The following is a 10,103-nucleotide window of genomic DNA, read 5'->3' on the forward strand; positions in this document are numbered from 1 at the left end:
ATTGAACGCAGCTACATAGTCGTATGCCGACATGATTTTTTTTTTAATACTTTTTAGAAATATGGATTGCAGTGAAAATATTGTTCGTCAGACACAGAAAAATTATATATCGGATCTGAAGGAAGAGCACTAATTACTTCTTAGTCAAATTTAGGGATATCGGGTGACTTGGTGACAGTGTTAAACAAACCGTAGGAGGAATGAAGCCAGTTAGAAGTAGCGAGAGGCGACTTTCACCTGGGAAACTCGCGGGCGAAATGAGGTGATCTCGCCAGAAACAAGCCAAGTTTTTGGCGTAGTTTTGAATATTATTTTCTGGGCCCACATTGTGGATTGATTGGTTGGGAAAAGAATATTCTTTGCTTTGATTTACACGTCAAGTAGAGAAAACAAACTATGGATTGGATAAATTTTGGGGACGCTATATCGAGTTATTACAAAGATATGCACGGTGTCGGAGTGGGCTTCTGTCAGAAGCCCTCGATACCTACTATGAGAGAGATGGTGGGCTTCTCTCAGAAGCCCCAAGACTGGAAAGGGTTAAGGGGGGGTACGGGGGGCGAAGCCCCTATGGTCAGGCAATATTCCCTACTAGGTTAGGTTAGGTTAGGATGGTTAGGTTACATTCCTTACTAGGTTAGGTTAGGCCTTTAAGGGGGGGTACGGGGGGGTGAAGCCCCCTGGTCAGGCAATGTTCCCTACTAGGTTAGGTTAGGTTAGGTTGGTAAGGTTACATTCCTTACTAGGTTAGGTTAGGCCTTTAAGGGGGGTACAGGGGGCGAAGCCCCCCTGGTCAGGCAATATTCCCTACTAGGTTAGGTTGGTTAGGTTACATTCCTTACTAAGTTAGGTTAGGCCTTTAAGGGGGGTATGGGGGGGCGAAGCCCCCCTGGTCAGGCAATGTTCCCTACTAGGTTAGGTTAGGTTAGGTTGGTTAGGTTACATTCCTTACTAGGTTAGGTTAGGCCTTTAAGGGGGGTACGGGGGGACAAAGCCCCCCTGGTCAGGCAATATATTCCCTACTATGTTAGGTTAGGTTAGGTTGGTTAGGTTACATTCCTTACTAGGTTACGTTAGGCCTAGTATTTCCCTACTAGGTTAGGTTAGGTTACGTTCCTTACTAGGTTAGGTTAGGCCTTTAAGGGGGGGTACGAGGGGGCGAAGCCCCCCTGGTCAGGACATGTTCCCTACTAGGTTAGGTTAGGTTGGTTAGGTTACATTCCTTACAAGGTTAGGTTAGGCCTTTAAGGGGGGGGGGGGGGGGTACGGCTCCTGGTCAGGCAATATTCCCTACTAGGTTAGGTTAGGTTAGGTTGGTTAGGTTACATTCCTTACTAGATTAAGTTAGGCCTAGTATTTCCCTACTAGGTTAGGTTAGGTTACGTTCCTTACTAGGTTAGGTTAGGCCTTTAAGGGGGGGTACGGGAGGCGAAGCCCCCCTGGTCAGGCAATATTCCCTACTAGGTTAGGTTAGGTTAGGTTGGTTAGGTTACATTCCTTACTAGGTGAGGTTAGGCCTAGTATTTCCCTACTAGGTTAGGTTAGGTTACGTTCCTTACTAGGTTACGTTAGGCCTTTAGGGGGGGTATGGGGGGCGAAGCTCCCTGGTCAGGCAATATTCCCTACTAGGTTAGGTTACATTCCTTACTAGGTTAGGTTAGGCCTTTAAGGGGGGGTACAGGGGTAAGGTTACATCCCCTGCTAGGTTAGGTTATGTTAGGTTGGTTTGGTTCTTTAAGGGGGGTTACAGCAGGTCCAACCCCACCCCTGGTCAGGCAACATCCCCTACAAGTTTAATTAGTTTTGTTATATGCTAACCTATGTTTAATTTGGTCTTTTGTATTTATTAAAACAACTATAGGCCCTATTACACATTTACCACCCAGGACTTAAATCCTACCCCCTCCTGGGCCCGTTATATATGTATTTGTATTATTTCATATTTTGAACCCATCCCACATTTACATTTAGTTCCTTAACTACCCATTTACTTTTATTACCCTTAACATTGCCAACTTATCCCCCCCCCCTTTGTGAACATATGGCTCCGTGGTGGTTGGGGAATTTAAACATGGCGGCTGTGTTTACATTTCCTTCACCGTAACGAATACTTGGTACCTTCCTTTAGGACCATTCTTCGGTGACTTAGACTATGGCAATTGACATTTTCTATGTTATTTTAGTTGCTTTACAAGGGTTGTAAGGAATATTTTTTTCGTTTGGTTGGAACTAAACTTTAATATACCTTTGAGTTTGGTGCGGCTATTATGTAACTTTCAAAGGTCAATTACTGCTTAGTTACAGCCGGCCAAATGGATATTACTTTTAAATCTTGTACAGTAACTAAAATAAACATAGGAGGTCAGTCAATTGCCATAGTCTAAGCCACCGCGGATTGCTTCTGTAGAAATACCCTAGGTTAGGTTTACGCCTTTAAGGGGGGGGTGGGGGGTACGGGGGGCAAAGCAACCCTGGTCAGGCAATGTTCCCTACTAGGTTAGGTTAGGTTAGGTTACATTCCTTACTAGGTTAGGTTAGGCCTTTAAGGGGGGGGCCCCTGGTCAGGCAATATTCCCTACTAGGTTAGGTTACATTCCTTACTAGGTTAGGTTAGGCCTTTAAGGGGGGGTACGGGGGGCAAAGCCCCCCTGGTCAGGCAACATTGCCTACTAGGTTAAGTTCCCTACTAGGTAAGGTTACATCCCCTGCTAGGTTAGGTTATGTTAGGTTGGTTTGGTTCTTAAGGGGGTTGGGGGGAACATCAGGTCCAACCCCACCCCTGGTCAGTCAACATCCCCTACAAGTTTTAATTAGTTTTGTTATATGCTAACCTATGTTTAATTTGGTCTTTTGTATTTATTAAAACAACTATAGGCCCTATTACACATTTACCACCCAGGACTTAAATCCCACCCCCTCCTGGGCCCGTTATATATGTATTTGTATTAATTCATATTTTGAACCCATCCCACATTTACATTTAGTTCCTCAACTACCCATTTACTTTTATTACCCTTAACATTGCCAACTTATCTTGTTAAGTGTTTGTTCATTTACCTCAGCCCCACCCTGCCTCAACCAATAGCATCAAAGCATTTTTACTACTCCACCCCACCTCTCCTACCCTGTTTTCTACGGTCTGGCCTCCTGCCACCTCTAACTGTAGAACTCCAACACTGTTGAATCTGCCGCCATGACATCCATCTGCTGCTCTACTTCACGCTCGCCCCAGCCCCTCACCAGGAACTCTTTGCCAACTTCATGTAACAATTGTTACATGAGTACAAAGATTTTCTGCTTTTACTCAGGTAATTATGATCGACTAATCGGATTTTGCCAGGACCACGGCCTCCTGAGAAAGCAGGTCTTTTGCCCCCATTCAGTTACAAAGATTTTTCTGCCTATTACTCAGGTAATTATGAACGGCTGGTCTGTTTATGCCAGGACCACGGCCCCTGAGGAAGCAGGTCTTTTGCCCCCATTGTGGGAATGAGTGCCGCCTAGATCTGCAAAAAAAGTGCTTTAGGTAAATACCTTACGAATAGTTTGTTGGATTCTACATGTAACCGTGATATGACCCGGCCCTAGATTCATGGCAATATTATATTACACCTATACCTTTATGACCTACTCCATATTTTCATGTTTATAATTGGTATTTTTCCCTCCACGTTAACCTTTAGGTGTGACCGGTCTTATCGACCACATAGTAAGAAAGCGAAAAAAAAAACGCTGTTCTTACTACTTTTCATTGTTTAAGGGCACTTGGTTTCTCTTGTCCCACCTTGATTTTGAGACAGTTCTGTTCTTCGCATACCTGTATGCGAGTGATTTTTTTTTTCTTACAAGGTTGCGAGAACAGAACTTGGACTGTCGGACTCAACAATAAATGATTTGGGCCAGCTTCTCCCGGTAAGTAAGTATTTTGCTTATTCCCATCCCATCACCATTTTCCATTCATCCCCACCCCCTCCTTCTCCCCCGCTCTCCCCCCCCCTCCCTCTCTCTCATACACAACCTGCCTTGTATTATGAAATTTACCCTACTTAATTACCTCCCCTAACACTGACTTTTATTTCAGGTCATAGTTAATTGGTGCTTCCAACAGAAGAAGCAAATGGTGGGCCCGGCACAATTGTTGAAATCGATGAGGCGCAAGTTTGGGAGAAGAAAATACAACGTAGGTCGCCTCATCGAAGGCCAATGGGTATTCGGTGGTATCTGCAGGCAGACCCGGGAGTTTTTCGTTGTTCCCGTACCCGACAGGACGAGTGGGACTCTGCTTGCAGTTATCAAAGAATACATTGTGCCGGGTACCACTATTATTTCTGACTGTTGGAGGGCTTATTATGACTGCCTGCGAGATGAAGGTTATGTCCACTTGACAGTCAACCACTCGAACTTTGTGGACCCAGAAACCGGTGCCCATACTAATACTATCGAAAGGAGGTGGAGGGAACTCCGGCAGTCGACTCCAAGATACGGGAGGAGAATGTATAACTTCGTCGGGTACTTGGCTGTTGCTTATTTCAAGCTGCATTTTGAGGAACCCAAGACCCGCCTCCACGCATTCTTAAAGGCAGCTGCTGCTTTGTACCCTCCACCCCTTTAAGGTAAGGTCCAAACATTATTCTTAATTATTATGTTTTAGGAAACTGAGTGTTAGGCTTTCGCCGAAAGTTGCGTCAAGGTATGTTACTATTCATGGGGTGCTGCTAAGACAACTCGTACCTTCCACCTTACCCCCGCCCACCCCCTGTGCGTTACCCACACCCCCCTTTGTGAACATATGGCTCCGTGGTGGTTGGGGAATTTAAACATGGCGGATGTGTTTACATTTCCTTCACCGTAACGAATACTTGGTACCTTCCTATAGGACCGTTCTTCGGTGACGTAGACTATGGCAATTGACATTTTCTATGTTATTTTAGTTGCTTTACAAGGGTTGTAAGGAATATTTTTTTCGTTTGGTTGGAACTAAACTTTTATATACCTTTGAGTTTGGTCCGGCTATTATGTAACTTTCAAAGGTCAATTACTGCTTAGTTACAGCCAGCCGAATGGATATTACTTTTAAATCTTGTACAGTAACTAAAATAACATAGGAATCAGTCAATTGCCATAGTCTAAGCCACCGCGGATTGCTTCTGTAGAAATACCCTAGGTTAGGTTACGCCTTTAAGGGGGGGTACGGGGGGCGAAGCAACCCTGGTCAGGCAATGTTCCCTACTAGGTTAGGTTAGGTTACATTCCTTACTAGGTTAGGTTAGGCCTTTAAGGGGGGGCCCCCTGGTCAGGCAATATTCCCTACTAGGTTAGGTTACATTCCTTACTAGGTTAGGTTAGGCCTTTAAGGTGGGGTACGGGGGGCAAATCCCCCCTGGTCAGGCAACATTGCCTACTAGGTTAAGTTCCCTACTAGGTAAGGTTACATCCCCTGCTAGGTTAGGTTATGTTAGGTTGGTTTGGTTCTTTAAGGGGGGTTACAGCAAGCCCAACCCCACCCCTGGTCAGGCAACATCCCCTACAAGTTTAATTAGTTTTGTTATATGCTAACCTATGTTTAATTTGGTCTTTTGTATTTATTAAAACAACTATAGGCCCTATTACACATTTACCACCAGGACTTAAATCCCACCCCCTCCTGGGTCCCGTTATATATGTATTTGTATTATTTCATATTTTGAAACCCATCCCACATTTACATTTAGTTCCTTAAACTACCCATTTACTTTTATTACCCTTACATTGCCAACTTATCTTGTTAAGTGCTTGTTCATTTACCTCAGCCCCACCCTGCCTCAACCAATAGCATCAACGCATTTTTACTACTCCACCCCACCTCTCCTACCCTGTTTCTACGGTCTGGCCTCCTGCCACCTCCTAACTGTAGAAACTCCAACACTGTTGAATCTGCCGCCATGACATCCACTGCTGCATCTACTTCACGCTCGCCCAAGACCCCTCACCAGGAACTCTTTGCAACTTCATGTAACAATTGTTACAAGAGTTAAAGATTTTTCTGCCTTTTACTCAGGTAATTATATCGACTAATCGTTTTTGCCAGGACCATGGCCTCCTGAGAAAGCAGGTCTTTTGCCCCCATTCAGTCGACTCCAAGATACGGGAGGAGAATGTATAACTTCGTCGGGTACTTGGCTGTTGCTTATTTCAAGCTGCATTTTGAGGAACCCAAGACCCGCCTCCACGCATTCTTAAAAGCAGCTGCTGCTTTGTACCCTCCACCCCTTTAAGGTAAGGTCCAAACATTATTCTTAATTATTATGTTTTAGGAAAGTGAGTGTTAGGCTTTCGCCGAAAGTTGCGTCAAGGTATGTTACTATTCAGTGGGTGCTGCTAAGACAACTCGTACCTTCCACCTTACCCCGCCCACCCCCTGTGCGTTACCCTCCCCCCCCCCCTTAGTGAACATATGTGTTTACATTGGTACCTTCCTAAAGGACCGTTCTTCGGTGACTTAGACTATGGCAATTGACATTTTCTATGTTATTTTAGTTGCTTTACAAGGGTTGTAAGGAATATTTTTTTCGTTTGGTTGGAACTAACTTTTATATACGCTTGAGTTTGGTCCGGCTATTATGTAACTTTCAAAGGTCAATTACTGCTTAGTTACAGCCAGCCGAATGGATATTACTTTTAAATCTTGTACAGTAACTAAAATAACATAGGAATCAGTCAATTGCCATAGTCTAAGCCACCCCGCGCGGATTGCTTCTGTAGAAATACCCTAGGTTAGGTTACGCCTTTAAGGGGGGGTACGTGGGGCGAAGCAACCCTGGTCAGGCAATGTTCCCTACTAGGTTAGGTTAGGTTACATTCCTTACTAGGTTAGGTTGAGCCTTTAAGGGGGGGCCCCCTGGTCAGGCAATATTCCCTACTAGGTTAGGTTACATTCCTTACTAGGTTAGGTTAGGCCTTTAAGGTGGGGTACGGGGGCAAATCCCCCCTGGTCAGGCAACATTGCCTACTAGGTTAAGTTCCCTACTAGGTAAGGTTACATCCCCTGCTAGGTTAGGTTGGTTTGGTTCTTTAAGGGGGGTTACAGCAAGCCCAACCCCACCCCTGGTCAGGCAACATCCCCTACAAGTTTAATTAGTTTTGTTATATGCTAACCTATGTTTAATTTGGTCTTTTGTATTTATTAAAACTATAGGCCCTATTACACATTTACCACCCAGGACTTAAATCCCACCCCCTCCTGGGCCCGTTATATATGTATTTGTATTATTTCATATTTGAACCCATCACCCACATTTACATTAGTTCCTTAACTACCCATTTACTTTTATTACCCTTAACATTGCCAACTTATCTTGTTAAGTGCTTGTTCATTTACCTCAGCCCCACCCTGCCTCAACCAATAGCATCAACGCATTTTTACTACTCCACCCCACCTCTCCTACCCTGTTTTCTACGGTCTGGCCTCCTGCCACCTCCTAACTGTAGAACTCCAACACTGTTGAATCTGCCGCCATGACATCCACTGCTGCATCTACTTCACGCTCGCCCAAGCCCCTCACCAGGAACTCTTTGCCAACTTCATGTAACAATTGTTACAAGAGTTAAAGATTTTTCTGCCTTTTACTCAGGTAATTATGATCGACTAATCGGTTTTTGCCAGGACCATGGCCTCCTGAGAAAGCAGGTCTTTTGCCCCCATTCAGTCGACTCAAGATACGGGAGGAGAATGTATAACTTCGTCGGGTACTTGGCTGTTGCTTATTTCAAGCTGCATTTTGAGGAACCCAAGACCCGCCTCCACGCATTCTTAAAAGCAGCTGCTGCTTTGTACCCCTCCACCCCTTTAAGGTAAGGTCCAAACATTATTCTTAATTATTATGTTTTAGGAAAGTGAGTGTTAGGCTTTCGCCGAAAGTTGCGTCAAGGTATGTTACTATTCAGTGGGGTGCTGCTAAGACAACTCGTACCTTCCACCTTACCCCGCCCACCCCCTGTGCGCCCTTACCCTCCCCCCCCCCCTTAGTGAACATATGTGTTTACATTGGTACCTTCCTAAAGGACCGTTCTTCGGTGACTTAGACTATGGCAATTGACATTTTCTATGTTATTTTAGTTGCTTTACAAGGGTTGTAAGGAATATTTTTTTCGTTTGGTTGGAACTAAACTTTAATATACCTTTGAGTTTGGTGCGGCTATTAGTAACTTTCAAAGGTCAATTACTGATTAGTTACAGCCGCCCGAATGGATATTACTTTTAAAATCTTGTACAGTAACTCAAATAACATAGGAATCAGTCCAATTGCCATAGTCTAAGCCACCGCGGATTGCTTCTGTAGAAATACCACTATCCTAACCTATATGTTACACTTCTAAGATTGCCTTACTTTAAGGGGGGCTATGGGGATGGGGGGAGCCTACTGGTTAGGTTACACAATTTTGACAATTGTCCTCAACATTTCTTGTTATGTTCAATCACCCCCTGAACTGGCCACTCTGATCCTTGAAAATTGATAATATTCTATTCATTATTAACTAAAATGGTCTTAGACTTGTACTGGATAATTTATACTAAAGTACCAGATGTGTAAATACCAGATGTAAAAAACCGTGTATAGATATATAATATATATTTTCATGTATGTATGGATTATTAGCTCTTATGTAAAATATGTGTCCCTACTGTAAGGTTTCATTGCGATATATTTTACTTTAATAATACACGATAACTTTGGTTTCATAAATATAAAAGAAGCTATGTTTGTACGATTTCACTCAACATTTGTTCAGTTCAATTACCCCCAAACAGGTCTCCCTCATTTCCTATATTGTCCACCCAAAATAAAATAACACAGTGTTCGTGTTTTTTCTTTCTGCACAAACATGAATATTTACCCCCCACCCCATCCACCCTACTCTGTTTTCGTGGTCTCCAGCCCCCCCCCCCCCCACCACCTCCTGACAAACTTGCCAGTGTCAACCAGCCAGATGGCGAAGCACTCCCAGGCGCCTCCACCTCCTCCGGGCCTCATTACTAACTCGACTCTGCCGTACATGTGTTAACTGTTTCGTTAGTTATAAGGACATTTCAGCCTATTACTCGGGGCAGTATGAAAGGTTGGTAATATACTGTCAAGATCACGCCAGCATAGTATATGGCGGTTTGTTTACGTTTCATCGCCCCAAACCAACACTTCGAAGATTGTTCAGTCGAAGTAGACTATGGCAATTGACGTTTTCCTATGTTATTTTGCTTACTTTACAAGAGTTTAAGGTAATATTTTTCTGGTCGCCTGTAACTAATCTGTTATTTACCTTTGAACTCTGTAGTTGGTACATCGACCCCTTGTACTGTCATGTAGTCTTCAGAGGTAAATTTTGGTTTAATTACAGTCGACTGAATAAATATTACTTTAAATTCTTGTTCAGTAGGTAAAATAACGTAGGAAAACGTCAACTGCCATAGTCTACTGTACCGCGGAATGCGGGCTTAGAATTACCACTTCTAGACCCAGCGCCGCTGAGATTTATATATCATACGAAACCTTGGACTTCCCTCTTTTTATTGAAAGTATTTGAATTTGATAACTTACTGGCGGAGCTATTGTAGAGAATTACCACATATTTTAACAAAAACTGTATTAAAAAAATTGCCGAGACGTCATTCAAAATCGTAAAAGAGGCCACTTGCTGGCTTTTCAATCCCTTCAACAGGTAAATATTCCCTACCTTGTTCGACTGGCTTGAGGAGGACCCCTGCACAATAGGAAATTCTGACACCAATTGATAATGATCACTGAGGGTCTGAGGCACTGACTCACTGAGTCTGACCAAGAGTTCCAACACTATTCCCTCTCAGCCTTTTCCAAATATTCGCGCTTTTGTTTTATCAACTTCTACTCTTTTCTTGCAAAATGTTCCAATGTTATTATCATTAAGTTCTACTAAATACTTAAATCATAATAAAACGGGAAATCATGTATAAAGAAATTGGCTTAAAACAAACGTCATTTTCACTTGATAGAAGACTTTGAATATACCTTTCTGTGAGACGCTGGGTATTTCTTTGGGGATCGGGGGGCGGGGAGTGTGCTTGGATTGGGAGAGGGGATATGTAACTATGG

At 43.5% G+C, this 10,103-nt stretch overlaps 1 long non-coding RNA gene across 1 annotated transcript in view; it reads right to left on the reverse strand.

Annotated features, from left to right (window-relative positions):
• The window catches only part of LOC135225495 (uncharacterized), a 43,576-nt gene extending 33,766 nt beyond the window's left edge, over nucleotides 1–9,810 (reverse strand). Inside the window, exon 1 of the long non-coding RNA XR_010317002.1 lies at nucleotides 9,709–9,810. This is a non-coding gene — a long non-coding RNA (uncharacterized LOC135225495). The remainder of the gene's footprint in view (nucleotides 1–9,708) is intronic.
• Between the last annotated feature and the right edge of the window lie 293 nt (nucleotides 9,811–10,103).

Source organism: Macrobrachium nipponense, chromosome 13 (assembly GCF_015104395.2).
Source record: "Macrobrachium nipponense isolate FS-2020 chromosome 13, ASM1510439v2, whole genome shotgun sequence".
NCBI lineage: Eukaryota > Metazoa > Arthropoda > Malacostraca > Decapoda > Palaemonidae > Macrobrachium > Macrobrachium nipponense.